The following is a 12,521-nucleotide window of genomic DNA, read 5'->3' as shown; positions in this document are numbered from 1 at the left end:
CGCAGCTTCAGTTTATCTTACACATTTAGTGATTATACCTAACAATACGCAATAGCAAAGGAGGTACACAGAAGCAGGAGAGTATCAAGAAATACCCATTTAGTAATCGGACCTTATGCTGTTGCCCTCAACACCTACCGCTCGTTTAAATGCACTCAACCATCAGAATGTTGCCCCTACGCACTTTGGGTAGATTCACAAATTATTTTCAGCTACTGCCCATTATAACCACAAAATGCTACTTTACGGGTGTATTCTTATCAGATAACTCTGTTTTATACAACTTTGTACAACAAACAATAGTTCAAACAGTCGTGCTGAACATCTTGTACTATTTGAGCGGGTCAGCCATACAATCTTGATAGATGCTCAGAAAAAAAATTGTACATTGAATATGCCCAGCTACACTATTTAACAGATGAGCAGCCAGTAATGTGTGAGGTTTGAAAAGGAAGAAAACGGTAAATGCTGCAAATATACTCTCAACTATTATGCGCCTGGATCGGTTTCAGTTAAGGTTTCGCAAACAAAAAACAATTTTAGCTTTGTAATTTCACTCCACAGAAATATATACTCTCCAAAAAGAAGTATTGATCCTACACATTTAAAAACCCCTAACAGCTTAGCAGAGCACCAGAGATTGACATTGCACTCATATACCTACTCTCTTCTGAAAACCGTGTTACTTACTCCCACGCTATTAAACATTTATTGGTGTCTAAAACCACACAAGTTAAACAACGAAAACGTACATCTTGTACTTTATTGTGTGCAGGAATCCCGTTATACGTCACCGAAGTAATAAGTCTACCCACAAGGCTCTGTGCCATTCTGTTGGGTAGCGGCGCATTTTGTTTCCGTGTTTGAAGGATTGGTTTTTGCACAATAAAATGTTTAAAACTGATGGGAAGTTAAAAATGAATCTTACATGGACTTTGTAGTTGTCAGGTAAGAAGAGTATTTTTGAGGAATCCCTTTAATTATAATTTTTCCTGTCTGGATTAAATTGCTGCTGTGCATTTGTGTTTGGTCTGACTTGTCTGGATATTTGGTCCAGCAACAGGATGGTATGTTGTTTGAAGTTTTGTCTTATATATGTTGTTGGGATTTCAGAGACTGCATTATCGCTAAAGACGAAGAAAACAGTATGTTTAATAATTTGCATAAGAGTGGCATAATATTTCACTGTTATTTTGCTTGTGTTTCTTCTCTTTTCAGCGGTTTCCTGTTGGTGTGTTGCACGGTAGTTTTGACATTCTGATTTGACGTTGTTTTCTGTCATGTGAACTATTAAGATTTAATTCTGAAAATGTATTATTAATGTTCATATGTGCAAGCAACACTGTCTGGGGCATTTAAAAATTCCGAGTCTTTGTTATTAATAGATGCATTTCATTGCATTTTCATCGGGATCATGAAAGTGATCTTTAGCTTATAGCCAGCTTTCTTTAGTAGCTGTGCGAATTTCATTAATTACATTTCTAGTTTACTGTGATTATACATTGCATTATACAGTTATATGCGAGTCTGTAGAAAACCGAGAAAGTAAATTCCCCATATGGTCTTTCTCCAGAAATGTTCTGTACCTTTAGTGCTGTATAACATGACACGCATTGTTTTTTTGAAGCATTTTAGATATGCTGTATTGTTTAGGTCCTGACTATCAAGCTGTAAACAAGTTGCTTAATTGAACATACTGACATACTGTATTTTGTTAGATACTGAATACAACAGCAATATGCACTGCGAGCTGTGAGTTTAATGAATTACTTTTCTTTGTTGAAATATTCTTTTAAGTGCAGGAAGTATGCAGTTTCTTTACAATTTATTGCTTTGAGAAACATTAAAAGTATGTACATAACTAATTTGTATTGCACAGTGATTTGAATATATATAAAATTCAAAATTTGCATTTAAATACATTTTTATACTGGCTGCATTACTTTTTCTTGCACATAAACTTCAAGATTCATGTGCATCACACTTTCCATAATATTTTTAAACATGGATCTTCAGTTGAATGAAGGACAGATTCACTTAAGTATCAAATTTTCTTCGTTACTAAGTACTTTTTCTTCCCCGTTTAATAAAACAAAGTAAAATTAAATAAAACAGTACTCTTGTTGATTTCTGCATGAAGCTGTTTTGTGAAATGTTATGATGAGTTTCTTTTAGTATTGCCACTTGATTTGTAATCTTATGTAGACTAGGATGAGCAAGGTTACATCTCGGAATCTCTGAGTTTTTTCAGTCTTAGTACAGTAAAGTAATTAATTGGACAGGTTGTTGTTTCTGTAGTTGCATGAGCAGTAAAACATTTTAAAACTAGGTACTACTGGAAGGTCTGTTTGAGTGTCATCAGTTAGCTGGCTTTAATGTAGCATGAAGAAGTGGTGGCTTGAAACTACAGTTCTCTGTTTTAAGAAAAGCACTTTTTTTTCCAAGTCTAGTAAATATAATTTAAAATGCTGCAAAAGCTGTGACCACTAATAAAAAAAAAGTAACCTTGTAAAAAAATAAAATAAAGAATAGCACTTAGTTATGATGTTTTGCTATGAAGAGATTTGAAAGGTTAACGGAACATATTTTGCTACTTATTCTGTGTGCTTCTTTTTTAATTCACCTCTGCCTGTCAGCCAACAGTCCTCCCACAGTCATTTGGCCCATTCCAGAGGCAGTCATCCAGGCAATAATCAAGGATTTTCTTAAATTGGCTTAACCCCTTCTTTGGCAGCTGATATGCAAGCCCTCTCATCTGTAAGCATGCAACACATTCACCTTTGGATGTGCACATTCCTGTTTGTGCCCAATGAGGACAGTTGATTGACAGCAGCTTGGGAGTGATAAGTGTATATCCTTACCCCATTTATTATCTCTCTCTCTTTCTTTCTCTTGTAGATACTGCCATTGCAGTTGACTAGTCTCCCCACCTAGGATGGGTGAGCCGATGATGGCTGATGCTTTCACTGCTGGCCTGTTAAAAATTTCAGGTGGTCTGGGTTGTAGTCAGGACTTCACACCTCTGTGCTAGAGCTGATGTTTTACTGCTTAATTTTTTTTTAAGTTTTGGTGCTCTGATGGAGAGATTTTCCTTTCTGCCCATGTAAATGAGAAGATGAAGCAAGTTCATCAAGTACCCTGGGGCTTTATATTGAGTGTATTGAAAATTCTCCCCAGAAGCTAACCTTGCTTTAGCACAGTGTGTGCTTGCTCCTAAACATATTTATTGGTCCTAGATTCTGAGTAGCTCTGATAATGGTTTATTAGATGTCATGTAACATAGTGGTTTATTCTGCTGCCATTATGAATCTAGCAGCTCATCATTGCCAGGTATTGAAGATTGATTTTTGGAGCCTGCGTAACTATATTTGGGCTAGTGCCAATCTGACTCAGCTTATCACTCAAGACTTTACTCTCACTTGCATCTTCCATGGTGACAAAGGTATAATGGAATGTTGAGATGCTTGACTGTGAGCATGCTAAAGTTATAAGTATTTTAGCATATTATGGCACAGGGGACTAATTGTAGGGGCTAGATTTATATGCTTTCAGAAGACTGGCACAAAGATAATTTATCATATTTGCTAACAAACTGCCCACGGGATGGGAACACATACTAGGTTGTTGCACTCTATATATTGTTGATGAACATCCTGGGGATTTCACCTCCTTAACTTCAGGTTTTGTGCTGCTTCATTACACAGTCTAATCTAAATGTATTCTGAGCTACATGAATCCTACTACTGTAACTCTCTCTGCCTTGACTTCTTTGTATTCTAATTTGAATACAAAGCTGCCAGCTAGGGACAAAATGAAGAAGAAATACATGGAAATAGTTGCCACAAAACACACTGTTCTGTAGTTGCTAGTGTAGATCAGAGAGCATGTGCTATATCTTTAAGAAGCACAAAGACTGAGCGTGCACATATAAATGTTAAGCACATGCCATTCCTAGTGCTTACTCTCTGGCTACACTCTCAAAATGGCATGCAGTTAGTTTGTATGTACGTTACTTAAGTTAAAGTCAGTAAACTTCTATTATGATATTGTTGTGTCTTTCGGCTTTTCCCGGTTAGGGGTCGCCACAGCGGAACTCCGATCCGCTAATGATTGGTAGTTGATTTTTATGTGCCGAGTTACCAGCCCTGATGCACAACCTTCACCGAAGGTACACCCATTCATGTATGTCTCCACGCAGAAGACGCTCTAGCTGAGAATCGAACCGGACAGCATCTTACTGGGAGCCGGCAACGCTACCGCAGCACCACCAAGCTGCTTGAATAGAACCCATGAAGACTCTTCTGTTGTGACAAAAGTAGGAGAGTGACATGGTGTCATAACCGGGATCGAAGAGAATAAGATATGGAGCCATGTGGTGCAGAGATGGCTGTGAAAGTAAACCTAAAAAAAACCAGCACGAAAAAGAGCCAGAAAAGAAGCAAAGGTAATGAGAATATGCACAAACTTCTTATTTCATAAAAAGGACAAAACCGGGTATTACTAGGACAGAAAGCGCATTATTTATCAAGCGGGAGGCATAAAAGGCTTATTAACTAAAGGAAATGTTTAAAGTAAAGGTGTTTGATGAAACGATTAACAGAAAAGTAAAACCAGCATGCTTAAAGGTAAAACGGAAATGTTTAGACTTAAACGAGTACAAGAAAAGTACAATGGGTATGAAAAGAGATTAAACGAGCAAAACAAATGTAATAAGGACAAAAAAGGGCACATTAAATGTAAATTAAGCAAGACTACTGCATGTTTTTACGCAAAGTGCTGTTTTGGCATAACTACATTTTCATATTGTATCAAGGGCATAACTGAAGTTATTCGAAATATCTCATTGTGTAAAAGTGCTTATTACTGTGCATGTATTTAGAAGAGTTATTTGTGTGCAAATTGCAACTATTTCATGAAGTGCAGTCAAAGCATAGCCATTTAGAAAAGTTTATTTTGCTAGGTGTGTCTGTTTGCAAACTGCCGCCATTACAGAGTGTTCTTGCACTATAAAGAATTGCCTAGAAAGGTACCGCCATTTTGGGGAAGTTTCAGTGTATTGTGTACTGTTTATTTGCAAAGTGCCATTACTTCAAAATGTTATCAACTCTGAGCTTCTCATGCCTAGTTTGGTCACATTGTGCAGTTATTTGAAGTATTTCTTAAAATGATAAATTACTTTAGCAATACAGTAAGTTCAAAAGCATTCCAGCACTCTAGAAAGTCATTTTGCAAGGTCCATTTACACACAGGCTTTCATAGTGCAGTTATTTGACATGTTTCTTGTACAATAAGAGGTGATTTCGTGCAATACAGTGATTTCAAGAGTATTATAGTGCCCGAGAGAAACTTATTTTGTAAAGTTCAGTTATACAGAGGCTCGTTGCGCTATTGAGCAAAGCTACAAGTACTGGCATAAATTTCCCGCGTATGTGTACGTGTTCGTGGTTGCAAAACCCTTCGCTGGTATGTGTTAATATGGCAGATGGATTTTGAAGCCCTTACCTCTTGTATTTGATCAGAATATTGCAGAGAATTGGAGAACATTTGAGCAAGAGTATGATATTTTTATACAAACAACTTATTCAGATAAAGATGCACGCCCCAAGGCATTCATTTTGCTAAATGTAGCTGGATCAGTGGCCATAGAAAGAGATCATTCATTTGTGTATGCACCAGCAGTGTATGAAGGAGAAGGTGAAAACCATTGTATTGTTGTACAGGCGGAGTCATGGGAAGACCCCGAATGTTTCAAATGCAAGTTCAGAGAAATATTACACCGGAGAGACATTTGTTTTACATGAGAGATCAAAAATCTGGGTTAACTTTTGCAGCTGATATAACAGATATGAAAAACAAGGCTAAAACATGTCAGTTTGGTGACTTAAAACATGAGTTAATAAAGGACAGGCTCGTGTGTAGTATTAATAGTGCTGCTGTGAGAAATATCTTGCCAGATACATGAAGTGACAGAAAAACACAAGTATGCTTGCAAGTGACAAGAGCATGGTTTCAGCAGGCTCCAGAGCAAATGTAGACAGCATGCAGCACATAGCAAACAGAGTTAGGCCTACTAAGCACATGGCAGCCTCCACTTCCGCTGGCTCAAGAAAACTATACAGTTTTCCAGTAAATTTTAAGACCAGTTCAGTTAGAGGAGCATTTCCCTCAGTGAAGTACAAGCATGAATCGGCAAAACCAAGTCCAGCTTTATTGTTACTGTTGTAATTGTAGTGCAAATAATGAGTCTAAGAGAAGTGCTTAGCATTTGGTCAGCAATTTTACAAGTGTAAAAATGGAACCATTTCCAAAAAGTTTGCAAAGCAGGTAAACCTTGCACAGTTGTAAAGGAAGTTCACACAAAAAAGCAGGTTGATCAAGTAAAGACAGCAGTCTGCTTTCTGTGTGGATGGTGCATCAGTAATTGGTGAGAGTGTTGATGTAGTGGCTTTATTGGCAAAGAGTGAAGTGTTCTGTACTGTCCAGACCAATGGTAACTCCACAGAGCTTAAAGTAGACACAGGTTCAAAGTGTAGTATCAGCAGAGACATTTGCTAGCGTGAGAACCAATGAGCAACTCAATATGGCCACTAGTGTGAAACTTGTTGCTTATGGAGGTGAATAGGTTCAAACCGAAGGCTTAGTGATGCTTTCATGTTATTTGGCCAAAAACTGTTACAACTTGTTGTTTTATGTAGTCAGACAACCAGTACAGCCTTTATTGCGTCTCAACAGATAGATAGTTTGAGAATGAATCTGCTTTCTTTTACCAGACAGGTTCCAGACAGGTTCATCACATCAGTGCATCTTCTAATTTTTCTGAAGTCATTTTCTCAGCATGTGCTGATGTTTTCGAGGGCAGGTTGGGCAAACTTCTAGTGGTGTATTCAATGAAGTTAGACCCAAAGGTCACTCCAGTAGTCAGACCAGCAAGAAGAGTTCTGATAGCTGTGCAGGATAAAGTTAAAGCTCAGTTAGACAAAATGGTACAGCAAGATGTAATTTGTCCACAACTGAATGGGTATTGTCTATGGTAGCAGCTCACAAAAAGGCTCAGATGAAATTAGAATATGCATTGACCCAAGAGATTTAAACAAAGCATGGGATAGAAGGCATCATCCAATGCGCACAGTCAGAGGTTGCAGTCCTAATACCAAATGCCACTGTTTTTCTAGTCTTGGATACAAAGAGTTCATTTTGGCAAGTGATGGTTGATTGCAAATCCTCAATACTAACCACTTTTGGTACTCCGTTTGGCAGATACAGATTTCTAAGGATGCCATTTGGAATACATTCTGCAAGTGAAGTCTTTCATCTTGCAATGGAGCAAATTTTTTCATGTTATCCTTATGCCATAGTAGTCGATTTATTGGTTGGAGGCAGTGGTGAAGCAGACCATGACAGAAACCTAAAAAAAGTTAGACAGAGCATGTGAAGTGAACTTGAAGCTCAATCCTCTGAAGTGTAAATTCAGGCTCCTAGAAGTTACATATGTAGGTCATTTGTTTACCAGTACTGGCTTGAAACCAAACCTGACCAAGCAAGCAGCCATTCTTGAGATGTCAGCACCATCCAATGTTCAAGCTCTACAACGATTCTTAGGCATGGTCAACTATTTAGGCAAGTTTTATACCATATTTCAGTGAGTTGACAGCACCTTTAAGAGAGCTAACGTGCAAAAATGATGCATGGTCATGGTTAGAACAGCACCAGAAGGTGTTTGAAGAGCACAAGCAGAAAATTGCCACCCTGCCTACATTAAGATACTGTGACGTGAACAAACCAGTTACTCTTTCCGGTGATGCTTCAAAATTTGGTCTAGGTGCAGTTATACTTCGAGGGCAGACCAGAAGCCTATGCATCTAGAACACTTACCCAAACTGAGATGCAGTATGCTCAAATTGAGAGAACTTTTGGCAACAGTATTTGCATGTTTCAAGTTTCATGATTATATTTATGGTCGAGCTATTCAGATTGAAACTGACCACCAACCTCTAGTTACTATTCTGAAGAAGCCTATGCATTCAGCTCCAGCAAGATTACAAAGAGTGATGCTCAAATTGCAAAAGTACAACTTCAAAATGGTCTGTACGAAAGGCAAACTACTCTATCTAGCTGATACCTTATCCAGATCACCCAAGAATACAACGAAACAGCTTGACTGGGAGACTTTTGACTTTGAAGTGATGGCAGTGTGTAATCTTTCTACCACTAGACTTTGTGGTCATACCAAGACTGATCCAGTTTTGCATAAGCTCAATCACTTCCTTAATGTTGGATGCCTGTCAAAGCAATCTAGTGTACCACTGGAAATGCCAAACCTTTTTTCCCTACAGAGATGAAATGTTGATGGAAGATGGCGTTATTTTCAAAGGTCCTAACATTGTTCCTGCTTTCTTACAACATGAGTATATCCAGATTTTGCATCATGGTCACCCGGGTTCTGCTTCCATAAAGAGGTGAGTGACAGAATTAGCATTTTGGCCTTCATTACTAAAAGACATTGATAAAGTACTTTCTTCTTGTTCATTATGCAGTAGTACTATATCTCACTTGCAAAGTCCAGTTCCTGAACTACCTTGGTCGGCAGTAGCCACTTTTATCTTAGAGTGGAACAATCAGTACTACTTGGTATTGGTAGACTCTTAATTTGAATTGGTTTGAGATTGATCTACCTAATCCAACATCTGCTACTGTTATTACTAAGCTGAAATGTCATTTCTCAGTCCATGGCAGTCCGAACAAAGTTATTTCTGACAATGGTACTAGTCAGTTGTTTCAGAAATTTGCAAGATAATGGGACTTTCTACATTTATTTTTATTTTACATTTGTTGACCGGGCTAGTTTGGCTGGATACATGTCCATTTTCAGCAGAGGCCCGAGGAGAAAAGCTCCACTATATACTGGTACATTACATAAAATACATCACTGTAAGATACATATTATAAGGATCTAAAGAACTATTTGAATGTAGGATAGTCACAGTACAGCAGCATTTTTACAGAAATGTAAAATTCTTAAAATACTTTGTGGATTCCTATTCCCATATTATTAGCAAAAGCAGGAGTAGTAATATTGAAAAGTGAGAAGGTGGTAACACACACAAAGGTCTATACAATATAAATAGTATTAATAGTTATGATAAAACATTTGTGCCAGGGCACAAGTTTTAAGAAATATATTTGCACAGCAGGGAGCAACGTGTAGGTTTAAGTGAGAGGAGAGACGACAGGTTGCAGTAGTGTATCAAGTAAAGAGAAGAGACGTTATAGGAAAAGTAATATCTAAGTGGATACTAGGTGAGCTACAGAGGAGGAGTGAATACTAGTAGTAGAGACAAGTAGAAAAGTAATGGAGAGAAGCTGCAAAGAGAGTTGGGTGCTGAGGTCAGTCAGGATTAGAGCAAGGGCATAGCCAGGTAGATTTGAAATGGTTCCTTAGTTATTTCTTGAAAAGTTTTGATGAGCCTAGGGAGGTCAATTCTATGGGAAGTTTATTCCAGTATGAGCCAACAACATTTGTAAACAAGGTGTCACCAGCTCTATTGTGTGATTTGAGAGTGGTGACTAGCAGTTTGTTTGCTGAGCAGAGGGAAGTAAGATTCCTGTAAGGGGTGACAAGGTTATTAAGTATTGGTGTATTGTTAGGGTAATGGAGAATTTTATAGGTGATAACTAATTGATGGAGGAGAATAAGATTTTGAAGTTCAAGCCAGTCGAGATTTTTGAGATTAACACAATGATGGGTACAAAATGGGGAACCTGTGGCAAATCTGGCAATGCTATGGTAGGCAGTGGCAAGTTTCTAAAGGTTAGATTTTGAAAGGTTGATAAAGGATGGGGGGCATACAATAATGTAGAGATGAGATGAGTTTGGGCTAGAGACACCCTGCTAGTTGGTGTAAGAAAGGGCTTGAGTCTATAGAGGGCACCTATCTTTTTATTAACAGCTTTGATGTTTAGGTCAATGTGGCAATCGAAGTTTAGTTGATTATCTATTGTAAAGCCTAGTAGTTTAGTGGAATAATCAGGTGTAATGATAGTGCCATTGTCAGACATAATAGAGAAGGAGAAGGGGGCAGACTTAAGGGTAGGTGAGAAAAGTAATAATTTGTTTTTTTGGGATTGAGGAGGGGACAGATATGTTGGAACCATTTTTCTGCTGCTGTAAAGACTTTTTGGGTGGAAGAATGGAGTTCAGCTGGAGATAAAGCAGAACAGATGAGAGTTGAATCATCTGCATACTGAATACATGTGGATGTCGGGAGTGAAATACATAGGTTATTTATAAATATGGAGAGAAGAAGGGGACCTAGGATGGATCCTTGAGGGACACTGATAGTGACAGGGAGCTGAGAGGATAGATGGCTGGCCCAAAGCACTGCTTGTTTTCTATCTTTCAAGTAAGAGTCAAACCAGTGCAATGCCATAGAGTCAAGTGAGAGAGATTTCAAAGTGTCTAGCAGAAGTTGATGGTTCACCATATCAAAGGCTTTAGAGAGGTCAAGGAATAAAGCAGAGGATAAAAGGTTGTTATTGCGATTTTTGTTGATATTGTCTGAGAAGGAGAGAAGAGCAGTGGAAGTGCTATGGAAAGGTCTAAAGCCATGTTGGGAGTCTGTAAGTAGGCTATTATGTAAGAGATGATTTAAAAGTTGTTGGTGCATACAACGTTCCATACTTTTAGATAGTGGTGATAGAAGGGCTATGGGACGGAAATTAGTAAGTTCATTAGTGTTTCCTCCTTTATGCAGAGGAATGATGTGTGAGACCTTCCAGAGGGAAGGAATAGTAGATTTGGTTATTGTTCTGTTAATTAAGATGGAGACTGGGTATGCTAGTTCTGCTGCTGCTAGTTGCAGATATTCGGCTGGTAGTTGGTCGGCTGATGGAGTGCATGGTTTAAGTTTTGAGAGTAATTTACGTATATAGGTTGTGGAGACTGTACTAAATTTTAGAGTGGGGGTGTTTATTTGAGGAGAGGTCTTTTGAAGGGAAGTGGGGGGAGCCATGGTGTTTGCTAGAGAGGTGACTGTTTCAGAGAAGAAGTTGTTGAATGTATTGGCAATTATTTTGGGAGGGGTCTGAGCTAGGTTAGTTGGAGTAGGTGTTTTGGTATTCCCTGGATGGAGCAGTTTATTGATTCCTGACCAGAATTTTTTGGGGTTAAGATTTTGATTTTGTTGATATTGAAGGTAATAATTTTTTTTATCAAGATAGGTGAGTTTTTTGTAGTATTTCTAAGGTGTTTGAAGTTTTGATGGACAGTTGGGTTTTTTGTAGCTCTCCATTTTGACCATAGTTCGTTTCTTAATAGCATAGTTTGCTTGGTTTCTTTAGAAAGCCAAGGGGCAGCTTTGGATCCTGTTCTAATTAAGCGAGGGGGGCCGTGACTGTCAAGAATTTGGAGAAATGTGTTGTTGAAGAGGGTAACTGCTTCATCTAGGGGGAGATGTTTTAGAGCTGACCAGTTCATTACGAAAAGTAGGAAGGTTAAAGGTTTTTTTTGTTACGTATAGTACAATAGCTAGCCTGTTTGAGATTGTTATTTTTTTTAGTGATGTAGGTGAGGAGATGGTCGCTGATATTGTCTGGGAGTGTTCCAGTTTTATACAATAGGCGATTGTTGTTGACTAATATCCAGTCCAGGATGGCTTGTTTATTGGTAGTTTTGTGTATCGTGGTTGGGGAGTTTATGGTTTGTTGAAAATTAAAGAGGTTGAGGTGATAGGTGGGTTTTGGTGTTATGCAGGAGTTCCAATCAATATTAAAGTCTCCTAATATTATGGTTTCCTGAGGAAAGTTACAGGAGAGCCAGCTAAGAATGTTTTCAAGTGTATTTAAGTTGTTGCCAGGGAGGATATAGGAACATATTGTATATATGGCTTTGCTTTTATTTATTTGGAATTTGCTGCAGAGTATTTCAGCATTGGCAGGGGAGGGAGGCAGGGAGTCGATTGAGGAAACCTGCAGTTCAGATTTATAGAGTAAGGCAACTCCCCCACCCTTTTTGTTTAGACGATCCTGCCTTAAAATGCTATATCCAGGTGGGGTAATTTCATTGTCTTTGGTACCTGGTTTAAGCCACGTTTCAGTAAGACAGAGGATATCAAATGTGTAGAGGTCAATTAAAATATGGAGTTGTGTGATTTTGTTGTTAATGCTACGAATGTTTAGGTGCGCTATTGTATGAGAGTTAGAAGAGAAAGGTGAACTCAAGAGGTTAGTAGTTTGGTTAGCGAGGGAGTGGTGGAGGGGATTTTCAGGGCCAGGGTTGGGGTGAATGTCCCTGTGTAACAGTAGGAGTGGACGTGCTTTTGAGTTTTTAAAGGGTATTGGGTAGAACTTTTTTGTTGTGATACCTGTTATGGAGTATTCTGTGATAGCGAGGGGTAAGGAAAGGGCAGGTAGACAGGAGGTTAATATAGGTTTGTTCAGATAGAAGGACAGTGGTAGTGTGTTTAGATATATTAGATCTGCTAAGGGTAAGATACTCGTAGGAAGTAAGAGTGTAGTATAAAAGA

At 38.4% G+C, this 12,521-nt stretch overlaps 1 protein-coding gene across 2 annotated transcripts in view; it reads left to right on the top strand.

The window, feature by feature from the left end:
- The first annotated feature begins 829 nt into the window (after nucleotides 1-829).
- Nucleotides 830-12,521, top strand: part of FAM126A (family with sequence similarity 126 member A) — a 1,303,250-nt gene continuing 1,291,558 nt past the window's right edge. For both annotated transcript variants that reach the window (XM_044064612.1, XM_044064613.1), the window contains exon 1: nucleotides 830-948. The gene's annotated coding sequence lies outside the window, so the exon portion shown is untranslated. The remainder of the gene's footprint in view (nucleotides 949-12,521) is intronic.

The sequence above is a fragment of the Protopterus annectens genome, chromosome 3.part0, assembly GCF_019279795.1.
Source record: "Protopterus annectens isolate FY-2018-M chromosome 3.part0, PAN1.0, whole genome shotgun sequence".
NCBI lineage: Eukaryota > Metazoa > Chordata > Ceratodontiformes > Protopteridae > Protopterus > Protopterus annectens.
This window is presented reverse-complemented; position numbering and strand designations above follow the sequence as displayed.